This window comes from Erpetoichthys calabaricus, chromosome 13 (assembly GCF_900747795.2).
Source record: "Erpetoichthys calabaricus chromosome 13, fErpCal1.3, whole genome shotgun sequence".
In the NCBI taxonomy this organism is placed as follows: Eukaryota; Metazoa; Chordata; class Cladistia; order Polypteriformes; family Polypteridae; genus Erpetoichthys; species Erpetoichthys calabaricus.
The window spans coordinates 40417677-40430205 of NC_041406.2; the positions used below are offsets into that span (position 1 = coordinate 40417677).

Below are 12529 nucleotides of genomic sequence, written 5' to 3' on the forward strand. Positions count from 1 at the left end.
TAGGCAGTCCACAAAAACTGAGCAATTGTACAAGACGAAGACAAGCGATGGAGGCCACCAAGCAGGGGTGGATCTACTCTGAAACTAATGAAGCTTAAGCTTCAAGGCCCCTGGAGCGACTTAAGTCCACATTGCTTAATAATTTTGGGTGTCTACTGTATGAGAAGGGTTTTTTAAAAAAAATAATATTAGTTATATACTGTAATTCAATACAGAACAATAGTTAAAATTAAGGTTAAGGTTAAGGTTATTAAAATATTTTGTAGACTAACCATAAATGAAAAAAAGGTTCAAATTATGAATATTTGATTCTAAATATATTTAATATAAAATAATGAGAAATAATTAAAAACAACATGTGATAGAAATTAAAATTATTTATTATAAGAAAAAATTTGGACGTGAGCACCAGTAGGCTTTGTGCCCTGGGAACCAAGTTACCCGAACTATTCTATAACATTTCAATAATTATTTACTGCTCTGATGCTGATCTTTCTAATCATAAAATAGGTCATTACAATAGCAATTGACGAGAAGAATTCATAATTAATCACAGAATTTCAGTATTTGAGGGTTCCTCTAGAGTGCCTCTTTCTCTTGAATGATTTGGCTCAAAAACTAATCAGCACATAGTCATCTCATAACAGGTTTTCGAGTTTGGTATTTTTCCATCCAGCCGTTTTAGCTCTAGACCGGGGTCCCCAACTTAATTAGCAGTAAAAACAGTGTACTAATTAAGAAAAGGGTTAGAATGAAAACCTGCACCCACTGGGGCCCTCCAGGATCGGAGTTGGGGACCTCTGCTCTGGACTGTCCTCAAGAAAGTGTGAAACAGAGACACACACACACACCCATCATTCAAATGGCGATGTTTTCAGTATCAGGGGACCTTAAAACGTTGAAATCCATCATAAACTGGAGATCAAAATTTTGGACGAATCTAAAGCTTTCACTCCTTCCTCATAGATGATAGGTTATGGTGGGGAAGGGTGTCAAGCAAAAAATGGCCAGGAGACTCCCCAGACCTTAATCCCATTGAGAACTTGTGCTCAGTCCTCAAGAGGTGGGTGGCCAAACAAAACCCCACAAAATCTGACAAACTCCAAGCATTGATTATGCAAGAATGGGCTGCCATTAGTCAAGATGTAGCCCAGAAGTTGATTAACAGTATGCCAGAGCGAATTGCAGAGGTCTTGAAAAAGAAGGGTCAACAATGCAAATATTGACTCTTTGCATAAACTTAATGTAATTGTCAATAAAAGCCTTTGAAACTTATTAAATGCTTGTAATTATACTTCAGTATACCATAGAAACATCTGACAAAAAGATCTAAAAACACTGAAGCAGCAAACTTTGAGAAAACCAATACTTGTGTCATTCTCAAAACTTTTTGCCAAGACTATACTCATGTTTAGTCAGCTGTAGTGGATGTGGGACTTTTTAGCAAATATTTAACTTAATCGGTTGATTTCATTTGATTCTGTATAATAAACTTGTAGATTACCAGCAAAACTTTTTCCAGGCATCTCTTTTCCTTCTTACTCTTCATTTTTTTTTTGAAAAGTACAAAAGTAAGTGCATTTTAATTTATTTCATAGATTTGATTGCATAAGGTGTGCCACAATATATACAGATAGAAGGTTTGACAAATATTTCTAGACATGTGTTTGAGCAATTCAGATCAAAGCAGCATTTCATTTATCTCAGTCACAGCTCTATATTGATCTTTCTGGTTGAGTCCATTCAAAAGGTTTCACAGACACCTTTCAGAAAAAAAACAAAAGAACCAAAGCTTACGCAGAACCTCACATCACACATTCCTCTAGTACTGAATGACCAACTAATCTTTTAATATCTCCCTTTATCTTCTTTAATGACTAACTTTAACACCCACTCACCTTTCTACCCTGCTGTGTCCCTCTTCTTTTTTTTTCACGCACACACCTAATGAAAGCTAAACAACCAAAATATTGGTCTGTAACCTTCAGTGTGGCAATACAATTTTACATATTTATCACCACCGTATTAAGTGCTTATACTTAATCTGCAGCTCATTGCTCTTGTAATTCAAATTTTGTATATAAAAAAGAAAAACAATTAAAACAACTGAACTACATTAAAAAAATGACAAAATGAGAAACAACTGTCCAACTGCACTTACAGTCTTATCATCTGCATAACAACACTGGCAGAAATTAACCAGAGTCAAAAAAATGTTTTCCCTTCTACACAATCTCCACATATGAGGGAGGAAACAGGCAACCTGTGAAATCTGTGATTCCAGGAACCTACTGGGAAAAAAAATTATATCATATATACGTACACTACCAGTCAAAAGTTTTAAAACACCTCAGTTTGGAAATCAGGACAGAAAACAAATAAACAATGGCAAATTAAAAACAAAAGTCAAAAAATCATTAAGTGTTTCAAATTTTTGATGCATCAAAGTAGCCGCCACCTTTTGCTGATACAACAGCCAGACTGTGGTAACCTTTTTGATTAAAAATGCCAGTCACTCTCTGCAAGTCACCAACTCTGCCTCCAGACCATCACATGTTCTCCTCCATGTTTGACAGTTTGACACTGAGGAACTATCCATTCGCCAACTCGATGGCATACAAACACCTTGCGTGATAATCCAAAGACTTTAAATTTTGATTCATTGGTGCATAAGACTTTCATCCTGTCTGCAGTAGTCCACAGCTGGTATTTCAAGGCCCTATTTTGACCTTTAAAGAATGGCTTTCTTACTGCCACTCGCCTTGTCAACCCTGCAGCACAAAGTCTCCTCTTCGCAGTAGAAACTTAGACTTACTTTTTTTTTACCACTATTAAGCTATCCTTAAAGCTGTTGTGCTGTGAGGTGCCTGTCATGCAGGCTGGTGACCCTCAGAAACTTGTCTTCTGATTGGGTTGTGACCTCTGGTCTGCCAGATTTCCTCCTATCATAGTTTCTGCCACTTTCCAATTTTCTTTGGATTATGTAAGACGCTGTACTCACTGACACTTTGATTTTTGTTGCAGTTTCTCTAAATGAAAAGCCTACAATTCTAAGGGTACTAATTCTCTGTCTCATTTCATATCTTAATTGCAGTTTTCTTGCCATTATCACTGGAATTTACAATGTTATACAGTGTAATATTGTCCAAGTAGTACTTCAGAGGGTGTAGTAACACAGTCTGTTCCAACTCCGCTTTAAGACAGACAGAGGGTTTTTAAGTAATCAACAGAAGGTGGAACACCTGTGCAAATTGTTTGTTTCAACTTGCAAGGCTTAATTTACTTTAATTGCTGCAGAACATCTGTACGTTGTAACCTATTAGTTGTTCCCTGAAAAAGGCCCATTTGTAATATTCTGAAATTTCCTGTTCTTTTCAGTGGTAGCTAACCTAAACTGAAAAGTTAAATCTCTGGCAATTCACTGCTTACTTTTTCACTACTTTAGGTTGTTCATTGCATTTCAACTGATTAAATTTGAAGAAAAACTGGAGTGTTAAAAAAGTTTTGACCAGCAGTGTATGTATATATATATATAAATACTGTAAATATAGTTCAAGTTCAAAGTTTATTGTCATGTACACAGTAAGGAAACATGTTTCCCTGTACAATTTTATATATATATATATATATATATATATATATATATATATATATATATATATATATATATATATATGCCCGGACACCATCAGACTGACGCCACATCTTTATAAAACACACACGTTTATTACAGTTTTTCTCTGCACAATACAGTCCCGCACAACACACTATGCTCCCAGCACTAATCACCTTTCCTCTGGGCTTCTCTCTCTCTGTCCCTGGGCCGCCTTTCCTCTCTCCACGGGAGCTTTGCTCCAGGTGCTTGACAATGTTCTTCCGGAAGCACTTCCTGGTGTGGCGGAAGTGCAGCCCTTGCACCCAGAAACACTCCGGGCGTCCCTGGAAGGCTCTTCTTCCATCTACCCAGGTGTGGCGGAAGTGAATGCCTCCCGGGCTCTCTGAGGCTCGGGGCGCCCCCTGGCGGTGGCCACAGGCCCCAATGGGCTTGAGCCTCCTTGCTCCTCTCCCATGGCCCTCTTCCGATCCAGGGCGGTTGCCCCCTCGTGGCCCGGAGAACGAATACGCCACCTCCCGGTGTTTCCAGGCGTCCCGGCTGGGTCTGTCCCCCAGCCTCCTGTGACACTATATATATATATATATATATATATATATATAATATATATATATATATATATATATATACGGCATTCGTAGTCTGATTCACAATCTGATTGAATGGGTGGTTACCTACCAGGTAACGCTTGTGGTTGGTCAGCAAGTCGGCTAACATCCGCCACGATGCCCTCAGTTGTGAGAAGCAGATCATAGAATGGTTGAAATAGTTTACTGTCAAATAACTATTTCAACCATATATATATATATATATATATATATATATATATACAGTAATCCCTCCTCCATCGCGGGGGTTGCGTTCCAGAGCCACCCGCGAAATAAAAAATCCGCGAAGTAGAAACCATATGTTTATATGGTTATTTTTATATTGTCATGCTTGGGTCACAGATTTGCGCAGAAACACAGGAGGTTGTAGAGAGACAGGAACGTTATTCAAACACTGCAAACAAACATTTGTCTCTTTTTCAAAAGTTTAAACTCTGCTCCATGACAAGACAGAGATGACAGTTCCGTCTCACAATTAAAAGAATGCAAACATATCTTCCTCTTCAAAGGAGTGCGCATCAGGAGCAGATCATGTCAGACAGATAGAGAAAAGCAAACAAATCAATAGGGCTGTTTGGCTTTTAAGTATGCGAAGCACCGCGGCACAAAGCTGTTGAAGGCGGCAGCTCACACCCCCTCCGTCAGGAGCAGAGAAAGAGAGAGAGATAGAGAGAGACAGAGTTTGTTTTTCAATCAAAAATCAACACGTGCCCTTCGAGCTTTTAAGTATGCGAAGCACCGTGCAGCATGTCGTTTCAGGAAGTAGCTGCACAAAAGATAGCAACGTGAAGATAATCTTTCAGCATTTTTAGACGAGCGTCCATATCGTCTAGGTGTGCGAACAGCCCCCCTGCTCAATCCCCCTACGTCAGGATCAGAGAAAGTCAGCGCAAGAGAGAGAGAAAAGTAAGCTGGGTAGCTTCTCAGCCATCTGCCAATAGCGTCCCTTGTATGAAATCAACTGGGCAAACCAACTGAGGAAGCATGTACCAGAAATTAAAAGACCCATTGTCCGCAGAAATCCGCGAACCAGCAAAAAATCCGCGATATATATTTAAATATGCTTACATATAAAATCCGCGATGGAGTGAAGCCGCGAAAGGCGAAGCGCGATATAGCGAGGGATTACTGTATATATATATATATATATATATATATATATATATATATAATATAGAGTCAGGAGGGAGAGGATGACTCTTGCCAGGGCAGGAATATGCTTGGTGCATACTGCGCAGTACAGGTGAGAAATGAGTGAAAGTGTTTCCCACATCACAATAAAAAATGTGTGAGTTGTTGGACTTGTGCCTAATGATTGTCTATGTTAGGTTTGAAGAGCTGGTGCGCTCCCTGGTGGCCACTCTCTCTCTATATATATGTGTGTGTGTGTGTGTTAGAAGCAAGGCTTAGCCTTGCTCCACCTTGTTGCCTGAAGATAGTGGAAAAACAGTGTTTGTGACCTGTGAAATAAAGAAACTGGCTCTCACACTGCAAAGCTAAGAGAAGTGTGCACTATTGAGAACAGCAATCATGTACATAATAGAGAGAGACAAGGCTAACAATCAAGAAGGAAAGAGCTCTGGCAAAAGAAGCTGGAAGGCAGCTGGGGCAAGCTTAAAGTTAGCACATTCACTGCGCCCCTTGTTACAACTGGGTTCTCAACACAAAGTGACTTAAATAGGGTATGACTGATTCATTTCCTTTTTTTAAGGATCCAATAAATTTTTATGGTTTCAGGCTTTTTTTTTATTTGCTGAATTTTTTACATACACAACACGCTGTAATCCTAAGGCATACATTGTATAATTGACCTTTATTTGTTGCTTCTTTAGCAAAGAAAATCCAACTTCGAAATAATAAAAATGCTTGAAAAACAGGTCTGTAATTTATAATTCCATGCATATAGACTATTTTATTAATTATACTTTATACAGAATAATGAATTAATTTTACAGATTTATATGTATATGAGTTCACATTTATGTCAAATAGCACTACTGTCTTTCTATTATTTCATAATATTATCCACTCACTGCTACATAACCACTAGGTGAGGTTAAGAAATTCTTGCTGACATTAACTAAGTAATCCATTGATCAAAGCACTTTTAAACTCTCCTCCTACTATTTGTGATTGAGAGGGGCCAGAGCCTATCCTGGTAGCTTTGGGTACAAAGTAGGAAGCGGAGCTGAACAAGGCATAATGACTCAATCAAAGGATTAATTAAAATTTTGTTATACAATGTTTTGATTTTTTTCCCTTAGTCATTAATTTGCAATTCTTACCATTATTTTTAAGTCATTAAAACAAACAATAGTTCAAATTTATCATTATGTGTATGAACTACAATGAAATTCTTACTTGCTGTTTTCTTTCCTTCTTTCAATGTTTATTTTATTAATATTTTATGTATTATTTTTGGCCTTTCATTTTATCTATTTACTTTGTGTATATGCCTGACAGTAAAGAGACCAGGGTTCGCATCTTGGGTTCTTCTTGGTGTAGGTTTTCACCAGGAGCGTTGGTTTCCTCCCAGTATCCAAAGACATGCAGATTAGGTGGATTGGCAACGCTAAACTCCCCATAATGTATGGTTGGTGTGTGTTTACACTGTGAAGGACTGGAGTATGTTCAGGTGGCCACTGCACCTCCGGCAAACCTGGTCTGGATTAAGCAGGTTAGAAAATGACACGAGTTTTTGTATTGTAATATTTTTGCTTAATTTCCTGTAAATAACGTTGAGCTACATATCTAGTATGAAGATGTGGTAAGTTCTACAAACTAGTGACAGTAATACAAAAGCTAACAACAGAACCATAAGTTGACAATGAATACAACATGCAGGAATTCAGGACTAATGTCTTTATTAATAGTGTGTGCCTTATATCCTGGGTTTTCATATCTTGTATTGTTTCAGCTTGGTGTCTCCTCACCTAAAGATTACAAAGCATTTGCTTTTACATCCCACAACATGAAGATCTTTGAAAGGTCAGTCCAGGACTATATGAGCCTTCTTGTGAAAGACCACTTAGACCACTTGTGGACAATGATTGGAGTGAAGATACAATTACATATCTGCTGCACAAGCCTTATTCCCATCTGAACAAAGGTGGCAGCCATGGAAGGATTATGTTTTATGATTTCTCCAGTGCATTCAGTACCATCCAGTCATCCTTGTTAACTGAGGGCTATTGCAGGTGGATGAGCCTTTGGTGTCCCAGATAATTAAACTATCTGCCAGGCAGATGGCAGTTTGTGAGGCTCAAGCACTGTGACTCTGATGTGGATGTAAGTAACACTGGAGCACCACAAGGAAGAGTCCTGTCTCCTTTCCTCTTTACTCTGTACACCTCAAGCTATAAATATAACACCAGGTCATATCACCTGCAGAAATTCTCAGATGACTCTGTAATAATGGTGTGTATTAATAAAGGGGATGAGACAGAGTACAGGGGTCTGGTGGAGAACTTTGTCTGCATCTCAACATCAGCAAGACCAAGGAACTGGTGGTTATTGACTTTTGCCACACCAAACAGCCTCAACACCTGTTCACTATTCAGGACGTGGATGTGAAGGTGACGCATTATGACAAGTACGAGGGAGTCCACAATGACAGGCAAGACTGGTCTGGTAACACAGAGGAACTACAGAAGGAACGGCAGGGCACTTTTTTCTTAGGTGATAGCACTCCTTCAATTTGAGTAGTGCTGTCCTTTAAATATTCTAAACTCTGTGATAGCCAGTGTGATCTTTTTATGCCATAGTGTGCTGGGCCTGTAACATCACCTCAGGAGAAGTCCATCTAATCAATAACTTTACTAAAAAGACAGTCTCACTTATAGGACAGAATGAAGTCAAAACTGATGGCCATTTTGAACAATGTTGTACATCCTCTTTATGACATACTATAATTTAAACACTTTTGGCCAACAAATTATTCAACAGAAGTGTGTCTAGAAAGACTACTGGGACTCCTTCATTTCTTCATACGGAATATGCCTGCATAATGACTCCCTGTGACTGCTCTCATGTCTTTACCCAAGGCATATGTTTTTTTCCTTCTTTTTTGCTATTCTTGTTTGTGTTTGAGGGGTTGTTGATTGCTTTAATATTTCTTCAGCTACTGTTAAAGCTGTATTTCCCCCTTGGAAGAAATAAACTACTCTCTGAATCACTCTAAAATAACAAAAACATTCAGATGAGACAAAACATGTATGGGTAATGTCATGCCTGTAAAGAACTTTTAGACAAAGGTTCAGACAAATTGCATTAAAAATGTTGAGTCTCACAGATGTTTGCAGGTTAAGGAAATGAGCTGACTGAAATTGCCTAGGTCAAAATCAAAAGGGTTCAATAAACCATAGTCACTAAGAACAAGAAATAAAAGTCATAACTAGGACTGTCCAGAAAATAGACTTTCACGGAGACACTACTTTAACCATTGGGCATGACTGCTATAATGTTACAGGTCAGGGAAACATTAACTTTGTGTCTAGAAGGCAACTAGCATTATAGTGACTACAAAACCAGAAACAGAAAATGGCAATGCTCATAGAACTCAAATGATAGCACACAGGAAGAAATCTTGCAAAAAAAGGCCCAGATGATGATGTAGTCACAACAATAAAATAATGAATAAATTATGAAACAAAATGAAAAATGATTTACATGTTCCTGACAGGCAGTATCCTTATTATGTCAAGTTTAGCTCAATATTTTCTACATTTTTCTGTCTTGACAGTAAAATCCTGTTAGTTTGTAGCTGCTTCATTATTAAGTAAATCATGAGCACAGAAACAACAAGAAGCAGTGAAGTCTAACTTGATGAATGAGGTGAAATGTAATGGTTATTTGTGCACTACACTGGAGGATGTAAAAAGTTCAGTCATCAATGTTAGGAAAAAATAAAAATACACTTATAAGTAAAGTACAAAACAAACATCAAAACAAAAACATGTAGGTAAAACGTAAAGTGGCTATGCTCAAACAACTATTAATATTATGCATAAGAGCTGCTGAAAAGTGATAAAAACTAGTACAATGTCATGCAATGCCTATAAACAGATAGGAAAAATGCAACTGAAATTTACAAGGTTTAAAACCAGTACTAGGGCAAACACCTTAATGTTGCAGAACATAAGAAAAGTTGTGATGAGAAGATGACTTTTAGCCTAACACACTTGTCCATCCTATTCACCTAGATTGTGTGAAATAACATCAAGTCAAGATCTGACAGTCTCTACCACAGTTCTTGGTAATTTATTTCATGCGTCTACAGTTTTTGGTGTTTCTTTGCTTTATGATGACTATTCATCAATGATCCTTATATATAATGCACTGGTTAGACCTCATCCAAAGTACAGTGTACAGTTTTGGTCGCCAGGTTACAAAAAGGACATAACTAGAACAAGTTCAGAGAAGAGTGACTAAGCTGATGTCAGGGGTACAGGAGATGCGTTTACGAGGAAACATGAAAAGAGCTGAGCCTTCTCGGTTTAAGCAAAAAGAGATTAAGAGAAGACATGATTGAAGTGTTTAAAATTATGAAAGGAACTAGTACAGTGGATCAAGATGAGTAATTTTAAATGAGATCATCGAGAACACAGGACACAGTTGAAAAATTGTTAAGGGTAAATTTTGCACAAACATCAGGAATTTTTTCTTTACACAGTGAACTACAGACACTTGGTAGTGTGGTTGACAGTAGAACTTTAGGGACTTTCAAAACTGAACTTGATGTTATTTTAGAGGAATTAAGTGAACAAGACTGGCTAGCTTTGTTGGGCTGAATGATCTGTTCTCATCTAGATTGTTCTGCTGTTCTAATCTATCCATGTGAAACCACTTGTGTAACTTATTAATAATTAATTTGGTAACTGAAATAAACTTTGTCCAACACAATTGCTTTGTCTCAATGAACAATGAAAAAATACATGAAATTACAAAGCTTCATTCAGTAGCACGTACACATAAACTTACTACTACATCTGTTTCTGTCAGAACAGATTGGGAGAAGGCACAAGCTCTCAGACAATATTTGCATACTTTTGTTTTTTGAGGATACCGATGTTGGAACAACAAATTTCAAAATAAATTAAAAATGCATTTCCTTACCTATTCACAATATATAATGAGCAGTGGCAAGGATTCAGATTGCTATCCCACTTCAACACTTGATTAAGCAATGGTTACCCCTTATAAGCATTTAGACTAAACTACATGAGCTGCTGAGCATTGCATGGGTGAGAAGGTGGAAAGGTAAAAAAGGCAATTACAAATGATATATTACCAATCTTTGCTACCCACAAACGTCTTGCAATTAGATGGCAGAGGAGTGATAAACATTATTATCAGGATGTATATCAAGTTCTCCTGACTTCTTGTAGAGCTTTATCAATACCAAAATGAGACAGTGTGAATCAAAGTGAGAAGCAGCACATGAGGCATTCTAGTGTTTATTTTTCTGTACACTACTATAAAATCCCATTCACATATTACATTAACATTTAATCTTTAAATATTGCTTTTTTATTAATGTTCATGTATTCTACTGAAAGATGTTTCCTTCTGTTTTGATTTCAGTCTAGTATTTCCAAGAAAAACGGTTGTATAGCAGGAGATTGTCAAAAATAATCAGCAGCCAATATGTGAACATTGTGCCTTTCTCAATTAGAATAGCTACCAGCCTATGTGGAATCACTCATGCATAAAAATAGTCTCAAGGGTGAATCTTTACATCAAAAAAAAAAAAAAAAAAAAAAAGCAGTAAAATGTTTTAACTGGGAATCAGTGAAGAGCTTGGCTTCTACCTCTCACCTGCTGGAGCTCCCAATTCAACTGAAGGCAGAGTTTTCATGTTAACCCTGCATTTTCACAACACGTCTCCTGCCGCCCTGGTTTCCCCTCCATAATGAAAGATGGTCTTTCAGGTTGAGCGGAGATGCTAATTGCGCTGGTGTGTTTGTGAAGGAGTGCAAACTCGCAAACTCTCAGCAATGGACAACTACATGATCTTTTGATACTGGGATGGATTTTAGCACCTTGTAACTGCAGACAGGCAATGGTGGCTGGTGAAGGGCAGGCAGACCAATATGGTTAAAAAGACTGGAATAACATATCTGTGTTCAACAGTGCACCTGCCTGGCTCTACGGTAAGACAGCTAGCTGAAAGAACCAGAACAAAAAATAGGAATGCAAACTGTAAATTTCAATTCAGTAAATATAAATTTTAACCAGAATACTGTACTTCAATAAAACCTCTTCAGAATAATCTCAATGTTGACCTTAATATTTGATAAAAAAGAATTAGACCATGCATTTTATATAATATGAAAAAATTAACACCAAATAAATTTGTTTGTAATTAATGCTGCATGTTAAGTTGTTGGTGGCCACCATGTATAGTACATGTCTAAATTCTTCATCTGTTCTGTTATATTTGCCAGACATTCTTTGGTTTGGTATCCATCTATTTCACTCTGTCTACTAGCAAGTTAATATTCTGTTGAAAAAACAATGCAGTGTTATGTGCCTTCATTGATTATTTATGACTTCTTAAAATATCCTGCTTCTAAAAGCTCAGTAGTATTGCCTTTGGTTTCATTATTATCCATAAATACTGCTTTCCTACTGAATGAAAATGCTATAAATGATTTTCAGGCATACAGAGCCTAGCAATTTACAAATTTAAATACATTACATTCTATTTATTCTTAGAGTGAGGTTATATGGAAACACGTGTGTTTCAGCAGATGGCAAAGATTCTAGGACTCACAAATATATAAATTAGATAAATAAATTCTAGTTCTGCTCGAGGGCCTGTTCATACACTCATGCAGTGTTCTGTCTTCATTTTTCTTGTATGTTGTTGCACACTCAAAATCTCACTAATGCCGGCTTCACACTACACAACTTTTAGTTGCACAGCATATCACACTTAATGACTACAGTTGCCGGCTCTGTATGCATTGGGGGTATCAGATTACATGATTAGGAATCCAGGGGATAACGGAATACATGACTCACTTACCACTTCTAAACACAGTTTCAAATTTCCAAAGTTTCCTGCGATCAACACATTTTGACAGCCAATCAACATGGAGGAAATTTTTTGGTGGTATGACACAGATGAGGCTTCGATTAGACATTTGTGCTGGATCCAAGCTTCTACGAGTCTCTCCTTTTCGCTCTTTTTTTCATTAGTCTTCCATGTTCTTCTTTTTCTTGTTGATTTCATTGGGCTTTTTTCTGTTTGAGGGTGTTAAATATGTTGTACCTACTGTATGGCTGAGCATTCACTGGTTGTTAA

General features: G+C 37.4%; 1 protein-coding gene across 9 annotated transcripts in view; it reads right to left on the reverse strand.

The window, feature by feature from the left end:
• The window catches only part of LOC114664168 (retinoic acid receptor beta), a 572516-nt gene that overhangs the window by 155488 nt on the left and 404499 nt on the right, over nt 1-12529 (reverse strand). The window lies entirely within an intron of this gene.